This window comes from Gopherus flavomarginatus, chromosome 2, assembly GCF_025201925.1.
Source record: "Gopherus flavomarginatus isolate rGopFla2 chromosome 2, rGopFla2.mat.asm, whole genome shotgun sequence".
Lineage (NCBI taxonomy): Eukaryota > Metazoa > Chordata > Testudines > Testudinidae > Gopherus > Gopherus flavomarginatus.
In genome coordinates, this window is record NC_066618.1 from 228,323,038 (window position 1) to 228,345,509 (window position 22,472).

The 22,472-nt window shown below is 37.2% G+C and overlaps 1 protein-coding gene across 7 annotated transcripts in view; it reads right to left on the reverse strand.

Moving 5' to 3' along the window:
* ST18 (ST18 C2H2C-type zinc finger transcription factor) overlaps positions 1–22,472 on the reverse strand; it is a 230,187-nt gene that overhangs the window by 102,700 nt on the left and 105,015 nt on the right. The window contains exon 1 of one of the 7 annotated variants that reach the window (XM_050941934.1): positions 18,126–18,186. The exons of 5 other annotated variants lie outside the window; for them this stretch is intronic. The gene's annotated coding sequence lies outside the window, so the exon portion shown is untranslated. Of the gene's footprint in view, positions 1–13,237; positions 13,331–18,125; positions 18,187–22,472 lie in introns of those variants that run through there. One more of the 7 variants, XM_050941936.1, reaches the window with a different exon arrangement.

A 22,472-nucleotide genomic window follows, 5' to 3' on the forward strand; every position in this document is an offset into this window, starting at 1 on the left:
CCTTTTATTTAATCTTTACTTACTCATTCTAATGAAAGGGAAATTTCTTTTTGGGCTGTCTGCATTGTCATTGATCAGAAACATTTTCTAACGCAAAAAGAAATACATACTCAGGGTAGGTCTACATTACGAAGACTATATCAGCATAGCGATGTCATCATAGCTATGTTGGCATAATCCCATAGTGGTGCAGCCTACAATGATGGAAGGGGGTTTTCTGTCAGCGTAGAAACACCACCTCCCCGAATGATGGTAGCTATAGTGACAGAAGTATTCTCTGTTGACAGAGCTGCCTCTACACTGTGGGTTAGGTCAGCACAGGGGTGTGGATTTTTCACACTCTTGACCAATGTAGCTATATCAGTCTAACTTTTAAGTCTAGGCCAGGCCTCAGTTAAATGATAACAACATTCAACAGTGTATCCAATACCTGCTTTATGTGAAATAACTATTCTCTACCTTAAATTGTATATGCCATATATTTCTATGCATTGTCTACAGATTTTTGAGACTGTCCTCACAACAATCAAAGAAGGGAAATATTTATAATTAAAAAAAAAAAACCTCCAGCAACAGCCAAATGGGTGTATACCGATCTCTGAACATCCTTTCTAAGACTGAAAACCTTTTGTGCATTAGGTACCATTCTAGGCCCCTTCTAGGGGCCACACCTGAGAGTGAAAGTGAATTATCAATGACCTTTTTTAAAAAGAATCAGTGGTTTAACACTAATTTCTAATCAGATCCTACAGAAAGGAACAGCTCGCATGGCAGCTGTACTTTTCCCAGGGTTAATTACCTTTCACTGCTCTCTACTAATGAGTCAGCTGTTCCTGTCATCACACAACTACACTGTGTTCATCTGTAGCTCTAGTTGTGGACAAACACAGTAGCTAGAGCTCTGTTTACATACTGGTGATGTTTGTTGTGCTAAGATTTTGCACAGCAGTTTTTTAAAAAAACAACAACCTGAAACTCCTTTCATTTTCATATCTCTTTTCATGAAAATATCTGTTATTCAGAAAGCAGTAATGTTTCTCCCAAGGTCATTAGATTAATCAACAGGCCTGAAAAATCAAGCTACCCAAACTAAGAGACATGCAGGGGATTTTTTTTATTACTAATATAGCACTTTATTTTGAGGAGTCCAGACATCTACATTTATCTGGTATGTCCTCCATGTACTTTGAGCAAGAAAGTTTATTTAAAACATACTGGTGTGTTAAGTGGTAAAACTCCTTGTAAAATATCATTAACTAGCAGCGCAGACAATACTGGATGCAATACTATGTTAGGGAAATAGTTTATTTTACTATTGTGACAAAATCTAAGCTTTAAATAATCTTTTTATGATATTGTCATGCCATTAAAAACTCCAGAAACAAGTAAACATGTTTTACCTTGGGAGAATAAGGTCATCTTCTGTATCTGTACCAGAACCTGGGAGATCTAATTTTCTCCTCTTTTAACCTCACTCCTAGGGACTGAGTAAGACTATGTAAGGCTCACTAAAGTTAATGAGAATTTTGCCATTGACTTCAGTGGGACCAAGTTTCAACCAATATTTATAAGCTGTCAGCGTCCTTAAACTATGGTTAAATTCTAAAAAGAAATTCTGATTCTATTGACCTGCTCCATGTGTAGTCGGAATCATATTTGTTGACTTCAGTGACAAAAGTAAGTTTTTACAGCTTTTTATTCTGTTCACACTGGAAACCCAACACAACTATAAAAGAGCTCTGGCTGCTGCATCTTCAACAGAACTGTTAACATACCTTTTGGACCAAATTATTTCCTGTGTTATACTTGTGCAACCCCACTGAAGACAATGAGGGTGACAAGATGTAACTAGGGTCAGAATATGGTGTGCTGGAAATTTATTACTTGTGACAGTGCAAAACAGAAAGATTTTCCGGTTCCAGGTTTTGCAAGGATGGCATTTAGAAACTAAACAAATTTGATCTGGAAACTGTTGAGGCAACAATAAACAAAGACTTCAAGATACCACTTTTAGAGAGTCACCAGGAACAGCAGAACCACACTTTAATTTGATGAGAGCACTCACTGTTGACCAACATGAGACACTCATTTCCCCATTGCTCCAGAAGCTCAGTGAGTCCAGGCAGCGAAGGACCAGGAAATGTACAGTTAAGGGCATTCAAAATGCATTTGTTTGTTTGTTTATTGATTGATTGATTCATGCATTAGAAGAAATTCTCACACATAGTTTTGGATTTTAATGTGAAAATGAAATTCTTAGAAGCTCACTAACCAAGATGAAAGACTCACAGAAACCTCAGATCACTCACGTTGGCCCAGGGTCCTCCTTCCGTACACTATTTCCTTCATCCAAGAAACTTTCTAGTCTGTCTTGAAACCCCACTGGACCCTCACACACATTCTTCCTCTTTCCAACATATCTTGTATTACCCTTCTTTATCCTTAGAAATCTTCTAAGAGATGAGTTGGCCTTTTCCCCCTATCCTGAGAAACTTCAGGCTACATAGGAAAAAAAGGATGGCGTTTTCAGTTCAACTTCCAATCATTCCTGTGGTGCAAATGGTTAACTTGGGACACAGACTATAGTAAGATTCACTGGTGTTCTATCTGAAGCAGGAGGGCTGTTTCTTCTCATATTGTCAATGGACCAGGGTGCTGGAAGACAGTTTGTTCTCAGGCTGAAGCTGTGCCCTCTTGCTGGCTCCCACCTTGGAAATGCAAAAGGTAGGAAGCATGCCAGATACTTCCCCTGACGGCTTTGGGTATAAAAACCGTGAAGTCACCTTCATGGTTCGAGTTCAAATGTTTTTTTTACTCTTTGCCCTTTAAATATTACCAGTCTAATTATGATATTTCTACATTCTAAGGATGAGGAATACCAAAAATCACCATAAAATGGGGGGAAATGTTAAGTTTTGAAGGACACACACTGGCCCATAGTTGCCTTTAAAATGTTCACATTTACCATTTGAAAATGATTAGTTACTGCAGCATTATAGTATTATTCCCTATACTAAATAAGTAAATGTGGGGAATATTGTAGTATTATTATTTATATAACTCCCATTGAGTTGTAGACAAATGCTGCTTACTTTTAAACTGCATTTGAAAATAGACATTAGTCGAACATACTCTGGTCACTACATGAAAAGCAACTTGGCTGGTCACGTCAGGAGGAGGACAGGAGGCAATGGATGTGGGTTAATTAGGCTGCCACTTTATTCACCTGAAATATCTGGAAGGACCCAACAATACATTGTACAGTGCAGGTCATCATCCTTCCCTTAATCATTTCCACGTAATCCCCCACCAGCTCTCCTGCTGCCTTTCCCTCACAGGACGTGAAAGGGGGCTGGAAAAGGAGTGAAGGGATCAGCTCCCCACTGTTCCAAATATAGGCGCCTTCCTGTCCGCCTCCCCTTCTGCAGCTCCCTTAAGAGATGCTTGCCTTCAAACCCTGTTCAAATTCATTTTATCTAATAACCATATCCTTTCCATACTGAAAACCTGCATTGGATGTCTGCTATGAGTTGTATACACTAAGTTGTGACATTATAGTCTAAACCACCTGCTCTGCCTCACCGAGTCCCAAATCAGCTGCGGGGAAGGCAAAAATCCCCACCCTGAATTGGCTAATTTGGCAGTGATGGAGAAATTCCTTCCCACCCCATAAAGGGGTAACTAGCATAATGTCCACAGTGGGTCAAGAGGAAACCTGGTCCTGTTGCAAATTTTGTGGGGGGGCAGGCGTGGGTGCTGCCTGCTCAATCCCAGTAAGAGAGGACTTTTACATGAATGTACAGAATATAAATATCCTCCACTGTTCTGGTCATCAGGAAGGGCAGCGACTCTCTCCTGACCTAGCCTGACTGCTTCATGCTCTTCTCTTTTTCCCTTGTCCTACTCTGTAAACTTTCCCCCATCCCCTCATCTACCTGCTATAGGGAGAAGGGCCTTTTAAAAGGAGTAAATACCCCTTTTCCTCTGGCAACCAGACAAGTTCTCACCACATATATGCTGCTGTGAGCACATTTTTAATGGCAACCACTGAAAAGATAAATGAGGGAAAGGTCTATTGTGAGGAAGGCGGTCATGAAACTTGTTAGTTTTGTCAAGAAACTACAATATTTTGCTAAGATTCACTTGTAATTCACTTGGATTTTTACTTTACATTTATCATTTGAAAAGATTAGTGTTACTGCAGCATAACAGTATTTAATCCCTATAATAAATAATTATAGGGAATATTTACATTTATTATTATTATTAACAATAATAATAATAATAATTATTATTATTATTATTATTATATCCATAATTCCCTTAGTGTTGTAGATAAAAGCTAGTTACTTTTAAACATCATTTTAAAATAGTTGGCCACTAGTTTACCATTCTTTGGGCACTATATAAAAAATAACTTTTTAATGGCAACCACTGAAAGGAAACATGAAGGGGAAATTCTATCATGAGGAAAATGGTCATGAAACTTGCTGATTTTGTCGGTAAGCTAGTATATTTTGCTAAGATTCAGTTGTAATTCACTTGGAATTTTACTTTGACAGGGAAGAAGTGAATCTGTTGGTTTGTGTTCACTGAAATTGTACAAACTGGATTTTGCACAGCCACAATTACCCTTTTTAGTAACATGTTGGTCTTGATCTTAATCTTCAGACACATCTATGTGTTACAGGAGACACAGAAATCCTAGATGCTTCATAAAATACACCACTATCAAGAGTAAGAGTAAGAGCCAGGAAAGGGTAATGGAGTACCAGGGGCCTGGTTATGGCTCCCTGATTCTTAGGGCCAATCTGGGCCAGCCATGTACATCATGTGAGTTAGGGCAGGTGAACAGTTGCTCCAAGTTACATCAGTTGCACACAATCCCATGGGGATTACATGGCAGCAGAGGGTCAGCGTGGGGTAGTAGAGCACTGCTCCACTCTCCTCCTTGGAGGGGTTCTCAGCTGGACTTTTACAGCCAATATCTAGTCATTTTGCCTTGCCTGAGTGGTGCAAAGTGCCCATATCCTTTCTGAGAAACTGTCCCTATAACTTTAAATACAAATATTCACAAGAAAATTGAAATCATAAAATATTTTAAATATAAGAAACACTATATAATCCTCAAGACATTAAATATTTTAAGAGGATAAATACACTCCAACCTTACAAATATATATTTTTAATTCATATAATGTTCTCAGTGACTGAAGTCTTGGAGTGCAACAACATACATGACTTCTATAATGTCAGACACATAAAAAAAAAAACAGCCAAAGAAAATTGTATACCAGTCCCACTCTCCAATCCACCCCACCTACCAGGTAAGAGCTGGAGAAAAGAGATTAAAGTTGTACCATTCCCTGAAGTTCCATAACGTGAGGCTTTCAGACCAAAAGGAGAAATGAATTCCAGATCTGAGGGTCCTTTCTTGAGAACATCCTGCCCACTGATGTTAGATCTGGAGTTTATCAGTTTGAGCAACACATCTGATTTCATGTAGCTTTTTCTACCATGTATCAATCTGAATCTGAAACAGTTAATCAGTTGGTAGTTTTCTTTATCTTTTATTATCTAATTACAGGGCAAGGAACATCCTGGGGAAAAAATTCTACTCTCCAAACACAGAACAAGGGCTTAACCCCCATACACTCCAGAGGATACAATAAAGCTTAAGGGCAAAATTCTCCTCTCAGACACTTCCAGGAATACTCAGCTTTGGTATCCTGATCCCTACCCATATTGATGAGAGATGTGCACATACCCAAGTTCAATAGTACTATGTGTGCGAGAAAGGAGACTTTTGACTCACGTTTGTAATACATCATCCATGCCGCCCTTACTTGCATGAAATTGCAACAAGAGGTGAGAATCTGTAGGGACAAGAAATATGGACAAATGTAATGTGTTTAGAATAGTTATGGGAGGTAAGGTCTTCCTAGAGGTGGACTGCACAGGAGACGCCAATACCAATAGCTATATTACTGGGTCAACAGCTTACAGTTTTTAGGAGGTGGATTTTGAGCAGCATTTTAAAATAGGGATAGAAAATCAGTGAGGGAAGGAGATTATTCTCGAGAGCTAATGAAGTAGCAGCATAGACATCTCAGAGAAGAGAGGAGAGAGCGAATAAAAAGGGCTAACTAGAAGAAGGAGTCACTGGTATAAAGGAAAAGATGAAGTTAGATGTGGGTGTGGCCTTGAAGAAGAGGACCATGATTTCATACAAATGGGGACCAGTAAAGGTTTCTTAACTTTGTATATTAGAAAGGGTAGTACAAGATTAACTCAATAGAGCTGCCCAAGGAGACAGAATACCTAAATGACAAAGCACCAGTACACAGTATTTAAGATTAATCAGGGCAGATGTAAATTCATTTGCAAATATTCCATGAGATAGTGCCTCTTGATAGCTCAGTGGTTTGAGCATTGGCCTGCTAAATCCAGGCTTGTGAGTTCAATCCTCAAAGGGGCCACTTAGGAATCTGGGGAAAAAATCAGTACTTGGTCCTGCTAGTAAAGGCAGGAGGCTGGACTCGATGCCCTTTCAAGCTCCCTTCCAGTTCTGGGAGAAAGATATATATCTCCTATTATTATTAACTAAAATGCCCTATTTTTAAATCTTGTACTGGACAATATTTTAGAAAGGGAATAAGAGTTTTGCTTATGAGTGTAAGCTTTTTCATGTGAGCTCACTTCTGATGTATGAGAAGTACTTCTCTATTAACCTGAATTACAGCAATTCTACCTTCATGGTTGGCTTGTTCAAGTTTAGATTCACTATTTGTGATGAGCTGAGTGCATTGATTGTGTGATTATGGAGTGCTGTCTATTCGGGAACACTGACGGAACCAATGACAATCCTGCTGTATTTTAAACATTTCTTGCCATCCTTACTAGCACTTGGTTTGTTTTCTCCAGTGTGTTCTGGTTGATGCAAGGTTTCAGAAAAGAAAAAGAAAAAGTGAGATCCCATAAAATGTTATAGCATCCAAAAATGCCTGTGTTGTGTACCACAGACATGTATTTGCTCAATCAACTTTGGTAACTTTGTATACAAAGAAGCATTTCCACAATCAATCACACAATTTGTGTTTGCAGAAGTGAGGTTCTGCAATCACACTCAAAGAACCCTTTTCAATCTCATTCAGTTAGTTGGTGGATCTTGAGAAATAAAGTCTTGATATTAAGATTCACCATATTCAAAGACAGCTTAAGTAAGTATATGAACAGGGGGGAGGGAGACTTATTTCCTGAGTTTCAACAGATGTCATACTTAATTGGTTGTGAAATAAACCAGAGCTGCTCTCGGCCTGTTTCCCTAGTTTCAGCAGTGAAGACATTTTCAAACATGTTCATTTCCCTCCTGTTTGCCATAATGAGGGTATGGGGTGAGACTCAAACCTCTAAAAGAAGTAATGCAATATGCATGCTGTATGTAGGCCTTCAGATATACTAATTAATCAGAAGGGAGGTTTTGCATCCTTTGCTCCTGTGAGAAATATGGCAATGCAGCAATAAGGAAGGCAGTGCAAGGGATGGACAATTTGCCTGGCTTAGACATCCAGGTTCCTGTAATAATAATGAACAGCCCCTTAGCCCTCCCATCTGCTCCAAGATTTTCCAACCCTCCCTAATGCACCCGTGCCTGTCAATGTGCTGTCTCACCTCTTTCATAACTTCGGTGCTGTCCTGCGACATTCTGGCAAAATCCACTCATTTCAGTATAATTACAGATTAAGTGTCTCCTAGATACTCCCTTTTCTCTTGTTGAGGTTTCCTGTTGGAAGGAGCCAGAGGGCATGACACCTAGCAAGTAAGCCAAATGTCGAGCATGGCCCAGGAGTGCTAAACATGCTGAACCATGCAAGAAAAAAAGAAAGCCATGCTTGTTACTGCCAAAATAAAAACAAGAGTTTACATCAGTGCCTGATCAGTTGCCTAAGGGAGGCTAATAATAAATATAGGTATGTGTTTCAGAACGGCTGTGGCAAAGTGTCTTAGGCACCTGTTTTATCTGTTAGTGTGTGCAGCCCTCAAAATTAAAATGTGCTTTTCATCTGTGTGGTGAAAGGCAAGTTTAATGCTAAATATGCAACAGAGGCTGCCCTGTGAAACACAAATATCATCAAGTTCCAAAAAAGTTCTCTACAAAACATATTCAAACAAAAATTTAACGAGTTTTATTTAAAAAAAAATGAAGGCCAAGGTCAATCTGTTTAATTCACTTGTGACATCCAAACCGAACAATATTTGTTCTTCTAGCTTAGACCTGGAAGCCAGGTCCCAGCAGCGAGAGGACAGAGCTTTAATCCCTAGAAAAAATTCAAATTCCCAAAGTGCACGATGGAAACCAATATAATCCCTCCTGAAGTCAGAAACAAAACCAGAAAATACTTTCTTTACTATTAAAAACAGCAGTAACCTCCACGATCTCTAGTCTTTAATTTTTTACAGGTCTGACTTTCGGCAGATGACCTCGCTTGTTTGTCCCTACATGTTTTCCAAAATATAAAAGTGAAATAGAGTCCCAAGGGCACTGTACTTGAAAGGTTATGAGAGTTAGAGAATTTTAACCATGCCTGCCAAATCAGCAGATGGCTTGTGATTATAATTATATGCATCAATAAAACGAATAATCTTTACAAAATTTGAATTTCTACTAAAGTAAGGGATTTAGTAAGCAGATGCAACAGAATGCATTTTCTTTAACCCTTTTTGTAGACACTGCTGCCTCTCACACAAATAATGGGGAGAGCCCTCCATAAAATAGCTTGACCGCCCACTTTAGTATTATGATTTTATTCCTTTTGACCAAGTATTGCTGTTGTTCAGACAGATTCATGTGTTCAGCTTCATTTTGTTCATGGCACTTCTGGCATTTATATATAGGATGATTCCCTCTTAGACCAGTATTTCAAAATGACACCTACTACTGTAAAATTTTAGAGACACAATGAAAATGTTTTGTACTGAATTCATCCAATATGTTAGAAAAACAAAATACCCATACCAGTAGTTTATATCGCTCGGATACTCCATTCAGTTTAGGATTTCATGGATCGCTATAGTTTGTGTTCTAATTTAGCCAGGCTGATTAAGTTACATTGCTGGGCAGTATAATATTTTCTCCACACTATGGAAAAATTGTTAACCCTTTTTTGTCATGTGAAGTTGTATGATGCATAATAGGGTAAATTAAAATATATATCATAATCTCAGATTTCACTTACCACAGTTATCTTGCAACTGATTTATGTAACAGGATCTGGAATATGTATGTAAAATCGTGACAAAACAACAAAAATAGGAATTCACACTTAAGTCTGAACTAATGCTAGAAAGTCAAACTACACTAAAATTAAAAACCAAGCACAAGGAAGTGAGTTAAATTGACTATTTCTGGATTATATCATAAAACATTATTTAAACACAACATTCTTGTTTGCAAATGTCTTTCAACTTCTGACATAACAAAGGGAGAAAAGTTCACAAGATTATAAAGTGTAATTTTTTTTTTACCTGTGAGAGAAAAACAGTCTACATCAAGGATATTCTAGTGTCCTAAAATCACATAATATATTTTGATTGAGATGTATGTATTTGAATATTTTAAATACAGATTTTTAACTGGCTAAATATGTATTTTGAGAACATACGTTATTTTATTCAATACCATAGTATCTCCGATGCTGAGAGTCCAAAACAGTATTTTGACGCTTTTTAAAAATTGGATTTTTGACTTGAGGGATGACAGAGCCATTACTCTGTATCATGTAAATCCTTCTTAGCATAAGGATTATTGACCTGATAGTCCATAGCAGTGCCTTTGGAGCCATTACCATTTTGTTGTGCCAATCCAGTTGCCGTACATGTGCCCCGATGGGGGGGTCCATTTACTTTTTGATAAATGACGGTTTTACATAGGTGACTCTTACTATCACTAATGAAAGTTACCGGTGGAAACTCCTTGCAAATTAGGAAGAAAGTAGAATCTTAGGTCTTCACAATATCTGACATTTTGAAAAAAAGTTTTAAAAACTTGTTTTCTCCATGTATAGGAGGACAAATAAATGGCTCAATATTAAAACTCCTTGATGGAGGGGAATGCTTATGTAGGTATATAAACACCAAAAATTGCCTAACAGATGTTCTCAATATCTATTAAACAAATTAATAATGCCCTGATGCTCCAAACTCTTACACAAATGCTTAATTTTATTCCAGTAAGCAGCCCCATTGACTTCAATGGGACCGCTTGCATGTTTAAAGTTAAGAATGCGTGTAAATGCTTGCAGGGAAAGGGCCTTCATAAGTAGTTACCCACTTGAGAATTAGCAAGCCAAGTTATGATCACAGAGCAAGTTTTACAGAAAGATTATCAATCCATGTAATATAGAGGTTTGTAATTTAAAATGTTGGCAGAAAGTTAACTTGAGAAAGACACATACACTTTTATGAGCAAGAATGAGAGACCTATTAACAGAGCAATTGAGATCAATTTTGCTTCAAAGATGATTTATTTAGGTGCTAAAGAAAGTTAAGAGGGGAAAAAACCCTCAAAATTAAATAAACAGGATCTTTGGTCTTAAATTATTCAAGATTATTAAAATTCAGCAGCACTGTCTGTGCCTATACAAAGTTTACAATAATCTACAACTATAAGTGCATGAACTATATGCACATGGAATGAGATTCTGATCTCAGTTACATAGGTATAAATCCAAAGTTGCAGTTACTTCTGACCTACATCAGTGTAACCACAATCAAACTTTGGCCCAGAATCAGATCTTGGTCTATTAGGACATAAAGTTTACAATGCATGTTATTTGATACATTTTATGTCATAATACAGGTTGATGTGACAGATCTAAGCCTGAGAGAAGATTCTCAGTAATTGACCTTGGAGAGGCTCAGCTAATCAGGAATATGAGGTGTTTTGGAATTATTAGCTTCAAGAATTAAAGTCACAGAAAGACTTAAGTTAGAAGAGTCAAATCAAATATGTAAGGTTATACAGCATCTCAAATCCATACATAAAACTCCAAGTGATGTAAATTGGAGTTGCACATGGTGATCTAGGACAACGTATAGGCCAAAAACTTGTGGTATCTTATTAGCATTTAAAAACGCTCATATATTACATAAGAATATGGGGACTGGGTGGCCAACTTTAACTGGTGTATAAGAATCAACTTTTGTTTATCTACCACTCTAGATATAGAAAAACACCTGAAAACTTAGGGAAAAAGAAATGGAACCATGGAAAGTTTATAAAATTTTAAAATGGTATAGCTTAGACTATTTTATTAATCTATTATTATCTTTATAGTAATATAGCTACACTGTATGCATTGCTTTTGTGAACTCACTAGGCCACATGCTTGTATTTTGTAAGGATAATTTCCATAAAGGCCTGCTCAGAAATCTGTGGAGGCGACAGTACTCAATACCTTTTACCCTTGTTGACACAGGTATAAAAATAGCCTGATGATCGCATGATAGGGCTATGTTCTTTTTTAAAGCTGGTAGTGCTGCACCTGAACTTGAAGAACTCAAACATCATCAGGCACAATGAGTTATACGCTTAATATCAATTAGCAAAGTTCAAAGTAGAACTGCATTAGAAGCCTTTCGCTTACCAATTCTCTGCTGACATAACAATTACTAGCTAGCTACACGTTATAACACTTAGCTTAGAAAGCAAGCTTCTTGTCTGACTACTGCATTTTCCATGTTTTCTGGGATAACATATGGAACACATGTTGCTGAGATACAAACACCTACTAGCATATGGTTTAAAAAAATTAAACAGAATTATACTGACTTAAGCTTGTTCACACCCCTCCTTACTCATCTCCCCAAATTTTCTAAGTAGAAGACACATAAAGATGTGAAAGCTATATTTGAATAGTTGACATCAACTACAACTTAACATGCAATGATTCTTAACATACTATAAATATTGTATAATTGTATGTGGTCTTTGTATATGCAGATTACATATATGTATAAATGGTAATGTCATATTTTTGTCTTAGTTTATGTTAGCTATGATAATATTGCTATTCTCCCAGAGAATATCTCTGGGTAAGTGTTATGTCTTAGTGAGCTCATGTCTGTGGAGTAGAAAGAGTTTTAACTAAATGAACAGATTACTCCGACATGTCTTTATAGCATCCATTGACAACTGTTTCCCCAAATTTAATGATTCTCAGAATTAAAAATAAAATCCACTGTAGTACTGGATGACTCCTAATTACATTATGTTAACTGCTTGTAAAGGGGGAAATGTTAGTAAAAGGCATTTTTCTACATATTTGAGTATTTTAGAATAAAAGGTTACTTAATTCACACAAGCATCTTGTAATAATATTATGCTATCTTGCCCTTATATATGCCCAGAACATACAAAGTCTAAAGTAGACAGAAATCATTTTAACAATGCACACAAGATTTTCTGGCAACTTCCTGTTGCCATTTTCCAGGAATATAGAGTCCTGGACTATTAAGCCTAAACATTGATAGTGCAGATTTCATCAAGGGACATACATACTAGCAAATGTTACTATACAGGTTATCATCTAGATTTTCTGCTGTATGTACCAACAAAATGAGTATTTAGCAACAGATCTTTAACTCTTTCTTTACTTTCAGCTTAAGTAAAAAACAAGTACGAGACAAACAGCAGCATTTAAATTCTGAGGACTCTCTCTGAAAAAATTAAATATTTAACAGCTTTCTGCCAGTATACATGGTTCTAAATACTGTACCATTTATTGAGGACTGTAAATCTTTTGCCAGTAGATTGGAATATGTATGCATTCATAGCTACGCATTTCTATTACACAGATTTTTACAGAGAGGGAAAAAGAAAGTTTGTGTCTATAAAGTTGATCAGATCTGAATGTCCATTTGGGGTAGTGCTTATAGTGTGGCAATTCTGTCACAGAATCATTTCTCCCATCACATCCTAACCCACAACATCAAGTTCACTGAACATTCTGTTCCATGTTACTTTTGGAATTCAAAAACTTTTGTAAGATGACAAAGACAGAGCGAGTAAAACCATCACTGATTTCAGAGACATTTTTCTCCACTTCCTGAAGTGATACAAAAAGAAAAAAAATCCCTTCACTGTGACCTACTTGTTTAGAAACGGACTTTCAACCCCATGGTTAGGCAAAGATTTGCTCTACTTTCTCCCTAGGGCATAATTGTCAGACTGACTTACCGTGTGCCTTTTAGCCTTTGTTCTGCCTCTCACGCTGACATCAGGGAAGCAGTGATGTAGAATAAAGCAGGGGTGGGCTAGGTTAGTCCACTGTTTGTGTCGTTGTGTGGTGTGCAGGGACACTCTGTGATACTCTAGTGAGCTGCTAAGCTTTTTTTGTAGGCTTTGTGTCATTTACTTAACGACCAATCTCATTAGCTGCCAGGGTACAATGGGCTGATGCATTTTCTATGTACATACTCTGCACAGTGACCCTCAAGGTTGCCGAAGGTCTATTTAATCAGTCAAATGCTGAATATATTTGCAGTAAATCACTAAAAAATAAATGGGACCACAGAGATATCTCATGCGGGTTTACTATTTCCTGGGAGTTACTTGCAGGTAGTAAAGTGGCAGCAGATTTAAGCAAAAACCAGGGGAAAGAAAGGAAGGGGACATTCACTAAGGTTGAATTTAATTTAGAAAACTTTGGGAGTACTGTACTACTGTCTATGCTTGTTAATTTCTCCATGCAGTTCATGCTTCAGTGTAATCATGTTATCACAGTTAAAGCTCTCTAAATAGCGGCAGCAGCCACAAAATATACATCCTGTAGCTGGTGTGCGGGGGTTATTTATTTATTTATTGCAGGCAACCTCAGAGCTGGCATCCTTGCATGTCTGCCCTCTCTTCAGTTACAAGGTAAAACCCCTTTTAACTCCTATGAAAAATGAAATGCTGAAAAGCTCTCTGAATGACGACAGCTGTCCATAAGTATCAGGGAGAGTTCTATTGTCCAACTTGTCCCTGGATAAAATGAATACTTTACAGCAGAGGCTGTTCAGCTTGGCTAAAGAGTATGGGGAGAAGGGGAGGAGGTCACTGGAGATTTTGCACACTAATTTAATCTGGGAAAAGGACAGGCACTGCATCTCACTTGAACAGACTGGCGGCAATCTGGGCTCCCACAGAACTATCTCCTTTTGCCTGTGCTCTATTTATTCCTTATCTCTGTTTACCAACCGCTAGGTCCCTTTCATTCACACCACGAGGCCGTTCTCCTACTATCAGTCAGCAGCTGACACTGTGGAAGAGCCTCAAAGGCACAAAAAAAAAGGGGGGGGGAATCAAAACTAAACCAAAGCTGTATAAACAATGCAACAGTAGAAGTAAATGCATAAATCCTAATTCTCACCCCAACCCACAGGGTGTGAACAGAACCTTTATAGTAAATCCAACAAACCCATCACAGTGAGCTATGGGCTACAGAGGAAATAGGAAAAGCCGAACATCATTCATGAAATCATCATCCCAAGCAAACAGGCACTGGAATATATTTTAACTGGGTTTCACATGTAAAGTTTATCCCAGTTATGCATCAAGCAGCAAGTAATGAGGAGAACACTTACTGTGTGCCTGGTGAAAGGTGAGGAGGCACCTTGTCGAAGACCAGTTCTTATACTTGAGAGTATAAGAGGTTAGATAACTTTGCAATCCCAGCTTGGATTTAAATTAGAAAAGATCAAGCTTGTTTACAAATTAATTGTGTCTTGGAGATTATAATGGTTTAGACTATTTTATATTTAACATTTGGACTTAAATTTGAAAATGTTTTTTCAGCATTAATTTAATTCTGTCTTTTGGGCCCTGGACACCTCTCCTTCTCGTGCCACAGTTATTAACAGAAAGGATTCTTCCCCCATCATTACTTCTGTTTAACTTTTAAATATTTATTGGGTAAAGATAGTGAGAGGAAAAGGAGATAGAGGAAGGGAAACAAAGACCACAGTTTTAACTGAAAAAGAAGAGAAGGGGGAAGAAATGTCCTCTTGTGCTTGCTTTGGGGTGACTTCTGATCTCTGAATTTTGATGCTGTTTATCTAATGATAACATTGAATAATAAAGATAACTTGATTTGTATTATTCCCACTGGGAGAGGAATTACAAATAAACATAAAACATACTGGTATTTTTTCATTGAATTATTCCAGGCTCTTAAACCTATATTAAACCTACTTTATCTTTGAAACCATAGAATACTTTACCAAGAAAGAGAACTATGTTTTAATTACCATACTGGAGCTTTTAATATAAATATTGTTTCATAGAATAAAACCAGCAGAGTGTCAACTGCATGGTCAAGATCATTACAAAAACAGTGTAGAAAATATTGCTCATTATCAAAAGATGATCAACTGAACTAAATTTCAGTTTTGATTTCCACCTATGAGTATTATGAGCAATGAAGTCTTTACTACTTGGATCCTTTTTTCCAAATGAATTAATGAATTAAATTTATCCTTTCACCAGCTGCTAGGCAGCAGATGGAACCATTTCTGAAGCCTTGTTGAATTCAATCCATAAAACTCATTTCCTAGGATTAGCAGTCCAAAGTTTCTTTTAATGTTTATATACCGCTTGGGATTTTGAATTTCATGATGTTAAACTTTCAATTTAACTATTTTTTTTCATTTCATATCAAACAAATATGATCGTTTGGATTTCTATAGCTTTGTAACCACATACTGCAGGTCATATAAGGACAAGAATTCATTTCAAGAGTAATCAAGGGTTGTTTGTTTGTTTGTTTGTTTTTAACATTGCACCTTACCATAGGAACCATTTATATTGTAGTCAGAGATTAATTCAGAATTAAAGATTTGTATGATTAAAAAGTTTAAGAACTATTCTAACTTTAGCAAGTTCAGATATTTAAAACCACAATAAATCAATAATTTCTTAAGGTTACTGATCTGTAAAAGTGTTTGTACTGTCTTCCATTTATTAGACAATACGACCGAAGTCCCTAAAATAAGTTTTTGATATATACTTTTATATATTAATTTTAACTTTTTCATCAAAAGAGTTGTTTGTTTTTGAAATAACTGTAGCAAATAGTTGTGGCATCTCAGAACTCTACAGTAAGTGCTGCATTTTGGTAAAAGTAACTTTAAATATCAGTAATAGATTAAGGTACCATGGACAGCTCCATATGATGTTGCTTTTCTTTCTTTTTATTTTTCTTATATGTGGTACAGATCTCTGCACCAATAATTCAAAGACCAGGGGATTCAAAATGCTATTACATAGGGGAAGGTCTCTATTTGTAGACTTATAAAAACCTAAATTAGAATTTTGCAAAAGATTTCATTTATTAAGAAATGTTAGAGAAGATAAAAAAAATCTGCTTTCAAAGATGCATTATAGCAAAGTTTCAAAGATTAAAAACTCATGATCTCAGAGTCCCCCTGTCTATTCAACAAAGTAAATAAAACTAAAACAAAAAGTGATTCTCTGTTGTGTACAACAGTGATTTCCGCTAATTTGGCACAAGAAATCTATATTAATCTAATAATGCAGTAAGCCAAGAAGGCCACATAATAATAATTACCTTTGAGTAATTGAATATTTAGAAGGAGGAGGGAAAAAAGGAAGACTGGTAATCTTAGCCTGCAGGCATGAAAGTACTATAATACATGGACAATATTTACAAGTAAATATAACATGCTGTAAACTAGGAAGTTATGAGGCACAGTCTACATTTAGAAATTCTTCACTCTGAACCTAAATTATTTGTTAGCAGAAAGATATTATGATTGTCAGAATCAAAGGTTTCATCCTAAATGCTGCAATTTTCTCCAATAATTACAAAAAAACCGCAACCCCCCCATACAAACAAACAAACAAATGAAGCCAAACCAAAGATTACACATCTTGACAATTAACATAACTCATTTCCCTAACACCAGTACTAATAAAATATTCAAATGTTCTTTTGCACTTTAAAACATAAATAGCTGCAGAAGTTTACCCTCTCTATAGTGTCAAATTAAAGCCTCAGTTTTGAGCTCTCATTAACCATTAGATGAAAAAGCTGCAGAGGATAGTCTTATTATTTACATATGTAGGAAGACGAACATCTGAACTAAGTGCTTTGTTTAAGACAAAAGAAAGTCAGAGACAGACAGAGCTACTGCTGTTCAAAGTGTTATGAAGACTGTCTCTAGCATCAAATGCTATTTCACACAAATCAGCCTGCAAAATGTTGTCCCAGAAGATCCATTTCATTCTTCAACTTTGCCTGATATTACTGACATTTAACTTTCTAAAGATTTCCCTGACACAGACATTAATAATAAAATATACAGTATTAGCTTTTCTCATCAGAAGCATTCAATTTACCATCTGAAGCCTCAAGATTTCAAAGGACCCAAATGTCATGCTTTAGGGAGATTCTTTTTCAGTTAGAATAATGGCATTAAATGCAGCCACCAGCTATTTTAATTTTGTAAACATTATGCCCGGTTTGAACCTTTCAAAAATAGCATAAGGAACATCTTTTGCTTTTCATAGGTAACTGTTATGAAATCCTCATCTATTGAATCATGCTAGTTCCTCTCGGATTTTTTTTTTTTTGCAATGGCAGTATTTAAGTTCACTAACTTTTCAAAAGAAAAAAGTATCCTTGTGATCATTTCATCATATCAAATAACCAGAGCTGCAAATTTACACAATTCTAAAATGTATATGAACAAAAGCTTTACTGAGGCAGTATAAATGCAATTACACCATGACATTTTATTCAAAAAGCTTTCTCAAAACAGTTACAAGTGGCTATTTTTTAATTGAGGTTCTAAATAGCATTTAAGATAATGATCAAGCATGCATTGTGAAAAAACAACATTAGTGTCATTTGAGTACACACAAAAAAGTTTGCACAGAACATTAAACATGACACAATAAAAAACTTCTTGATATAAATCTCTAGCTTTCAATACTGATATACAGATTTTGGTTTTCTGCTTTTTGAAAAACAACACAAGCCATAAAGAGACAGAAAGTTGCTAATAGTACAACTTGCTTAAACATCAATGTGTTCAGAATAGTATGAAAAAGTTGTTAAACTTACTTTTGTTTTCAAAACTTATATGTTTCTCCTCCCTTGTGTGCTGAACTGTGCTCTAAAGCTGTGTCTTTGAAAGGTAGTTCCCATGATATGACATCCAGAGCCTTTGACTGCCTAGAGATAAGCACCTGCGTTTGTGTCCCCTCTTTACGTCACACCTCCCTATTCAAACCTTCTCAATATGATTCACATTTGCACATCAACAGCCTCATGCGCATACACAGATTTTTTTCGGCTCTGGGCCCAAAACTTTCACTTTAATTTTCATCACATGATTGCTGTGGCATATGTCCTTCCAAACCTCCCATATATCAGTCATCATGCAAATGAGATGGAATATCACTCCTCTGCAGCAGATGGCCAGGGATGATAACAATGGCTCAACAGAGGAGATTCAATGTCCCTGACTTTATCGCCACGGCAACAACAACCTAAAATATATGTAATGGAAGTGGTGCTTATTAATTTTGCAGGCTCGAGTGTTCTGATTTTGTGAGTGAATGGGCTGAGTTAAAAAGGGGGCTGTGTCCTCCTGCCTCTAGAAGACTATCTATAAAAGCCAGGGACCTGGAAATTATTTTCAGTGACTAAGAAGGCAACAGCCTAGCAATTATTTGAGTAATTAGGTGTAATTCCTCCCTGTAGGCCTTGTACCCTCCTGTGCTTGCTTCACAGAAGCTCACGAATTAGACAGGCACAGATAATGAAAAGAAAAGTGCCTCAAGATATAGCAGGAGAGCTTGCAGGAACTAAGCTTCAGTGATATGTCACTTGGCCTCCACCAGGCTTGGTAAACACAAGCCCCAAGCCATAAGTAAATAGAAGCCCCACTCCACAAACACAGACCAATTAAAATTACAAAGGCGGCCACACTTCTGGGTGGGGCTGGAGGAAACTATATTCTGCAATGGTCTCAATGTGAGTTGCACACATAATTGTCTCTGAGCTCAGAGCGGTAAGTACTGTATTTCCATTACTATCTGTCACTATCAAACACCAGCACCAGACTCTCTTTAGGTTGTGAATGTCTCTCTAGGGGTTTACCATTTGGCCTTTTTTTTTTTAAAATGTTACAAAGTATGTCTTTTATGAGTGCAGTAGTGAAAATTCTAATCATGGAGATGGAATTAGATACCACAATTTGCTATTTACCTTTCATATTTTAACATAAAAGAATGGAAGTTACCATTATACTAAAAACAAACACCCCTCACCCCCTCCCGTGTAAACAGTACAACTGAAGTCTTTTATTTCACCTTTCTAAGCATGCGTATAAAGACACGATAGCTCAAAATAAAATGTTTAATGCCAAAGAAAACCTACATGGCCTTTTTCTGGGATTCTTTAAAAACAAAGCATCCTCTGTTGCCTTCTACAGCAGAGGGGGAACACATTAGAGTAAAATAGGATGGAAATGCTCTAGGGAATGATGGCTCCATAGCATGCTCTATCGCTAGTGGGCGACAGGAGATGGATCACTTGAGGATTACCTGTTCTGTTCATTCTTCTGGGGCACCTGGCATTGGCCACTGTTGGAAGACAGGATACTGGGCTAGAGGGACCTTTGGTCTGATCCAGTATGTCCATTCTTATGTTCATCCTGGCAGCCTACTGAAGCCCCTCTGTACCAGCACTTTGGGTGATCGGGGCCAACTCAGAACAAGGAGCTGAGGAGCGTCTTCCCCTTTCACACCAGTAGATTTCTGCATGGCAGACATGGTTTTTACATACCTTTGATGAAAGGCTAAATGTCCAGCCACAGGGGAGATAGTCAATGGCAGCACAGCTCCTTATGGCGTCATGCTGCTGGGTGTATGGGGAGGCTGGGGAGTTATACAGCAGGGATGACTCTCCTTACAGATGACATGGAATGCCTAGGGTGGAGCCTGAGTTATTTCCCTGTGGAACCTCTATCTCTTTTGTCAGGGCTCAATGTGAGCTACTACTCTGTACCAGCACTTCTCTGAGAGTCCAGCAGTTTCTATAGAAGTTAAGCTAAGCTAAGCTTTCATTTAAAAATACAAGGACATTTCTATTGTCTATCAATAATTACTATACAATCTATGGGGCAGAGGCTGTCATTTACTGCATATTTACACAATGGCTAGCACAGGGAGATTCTGACCTGGGTAACACCTAGAGGCTTCCAGGTTTTAAATGTTTCATAAAAACAACAAATGAATTGGTCTTGATGGTTGTGAAAGTCTTAGGAACATGAAATGATTTAATGCTGTCTTACCAGGTCCACAACCAGAAAAAGGATCTTGCTGTTCATAGTGCAGCCATCCCCAGGGTTGCTGAGTAATAACAAAATTATCTAAAATACAGTCCAAGCTACAGGGCTACCTTCTGCACCTCTCCCTCACACTGCTAGTGGAATTAGTAGTTACTCATTTCCAAGGGCAGTGCTGCCAGACACTCTTCTGATGTTGTTATTGTGGGAAGGCTTTTCCAAAGTGCATGTTGCTGTCAAGGTGGCAATATCTAGGTTCCTTCTGATTTCCTGTGAATTCCAAAGCTGAGGGCCTCCAACAGAACAATTTCTGCTCTTTGTCCCTGTGAGAGCCACTCTGGGCTTGTCAGCTTCAGAATACCTGAAGGATGTAGATGGTCACTGTGATAGCCACGGCCCACAGCTTTGGAAAATTTTGAGGGTTATGATTAGAACCTTAACATAGATCTGGCATTGGCCAGAGAGTCAGCATACTGAGAGTATTATGGGAGTGATGTGTACTTAATTATTTGTATTACTTATTCCTCATGGCTTTTTCATTTTTATTTTCTAGCATTGTGCGTTGCCATAATTAAACTTTGAAGGGGATGAATATATAGGTCACTATGACTAGGCTATCTAAGGCTATCAGTAGCTCTCAGGCAGGTGTGAACTGCCCTCATTTATCTCTCTGGAGATACAATTGATAATTTTGGTCTATATCACCACAGCGTTCGCTATTTCATTGCTGCTCATTTTATCAGAAATATTCTGACACTGTTATATCACAGGTAAACCTCAGTGGGAGAAACAAGGCAAATGGTTTTCCTTCCTGTTATTTCCGATCTTTAGGATTACGAGGCCATGCCCCTCCTACATCCTTCAATATTACTACTAATTCCTCCCCATGGAGTGGAAATTGTGTCAGGTTCTCTGTGGTTTAATATCAGTAAAGGAGGCAGAAAGAAGGTACACTCAGACTGAAAAGGAGATGCTAGAAACTGTGTCTGAGCTTCTTAAGATTCACTAAAAAATACATGGAAGAGAAAAGATTCCAAATTTAGAAACTGATCAGAAGTTACTTGAAAAATTGTTCAAAACACCATTGTTGTTAGCACCACTTAAAATTCAAGGTATGATGTTGAAGTTGCAAAGATATGATGTCTTAACTGAATATAAATCAGAGAGCCACATTTGGTTGCAGACTAACTGAAAGTAATACCGATGAACATTCCTACAGTGAGAATATTACTACTTCAAAGTTAGAAGAATTTGAAATTGAAACACACAAGGATCCAATTTTGCATAAACTAAAATTAATAGCGGTACAAAAGTGAGTTAAAAAGGGGCAGAATTAGGTCCAAACAGGTCATTTAGGAAAGGTAGAGGGAAGTCTCAAAGATGAAAAGACTGCTTTTTCTAAAAGCACTGAGAAAAGAACTGTGCACGATAGCAGTCATCTTCATCTTCAAACATGTATAACTAGTTTGTCTCTGGATTTGGTAAGAAATAAAGGGAGCCTCTACCTACAAGAATGAGGATTATATTGTGGTACTGTACTTCTAGATATTGCAAGACATTTGCTAAAACAGGTTCATATTATGAGGGCCTGGTCCAAAGTCCATTGAAGTCAATGGACATCTTTCCATTGACTTCAAAGGTCACAGTCCTTATAATTTACATGTATGTTGGATAAGATATTCTTATATTTGTATATGCCAAATCTTTCGGTCCATGAAGAAGCAGAGAAATAATTGGAAAAGGAATTTATAGTGCAGTAAGCTATAAGTTGATTTCCAAATGACCTTTAGCCCCTTCAACATCTTTGCCAAAATACCCAGAGAGTAATAGGATGGCCAAGAGAATGATTTAGAAAATGAGAAAAAATCTCTTAAATGAAGCTCAGCATGACAGTAAAGAATCTAGAATCTAGATCAGCACAGATATTAATAGACACATAAACAAGGACTTTACTTCCCAAAAGATCTCAGTTACACAACCCCAAGTAAATATCAGACTTTTAAATACAATTAGAAAAAAGATAAACAAAACAAACAATTAGTTGTGACTAACATACAGAACCACTGATAGGCAAATTGGTCATCAGTCCACCTGAGAACAACCGAAAGGCAGCACCC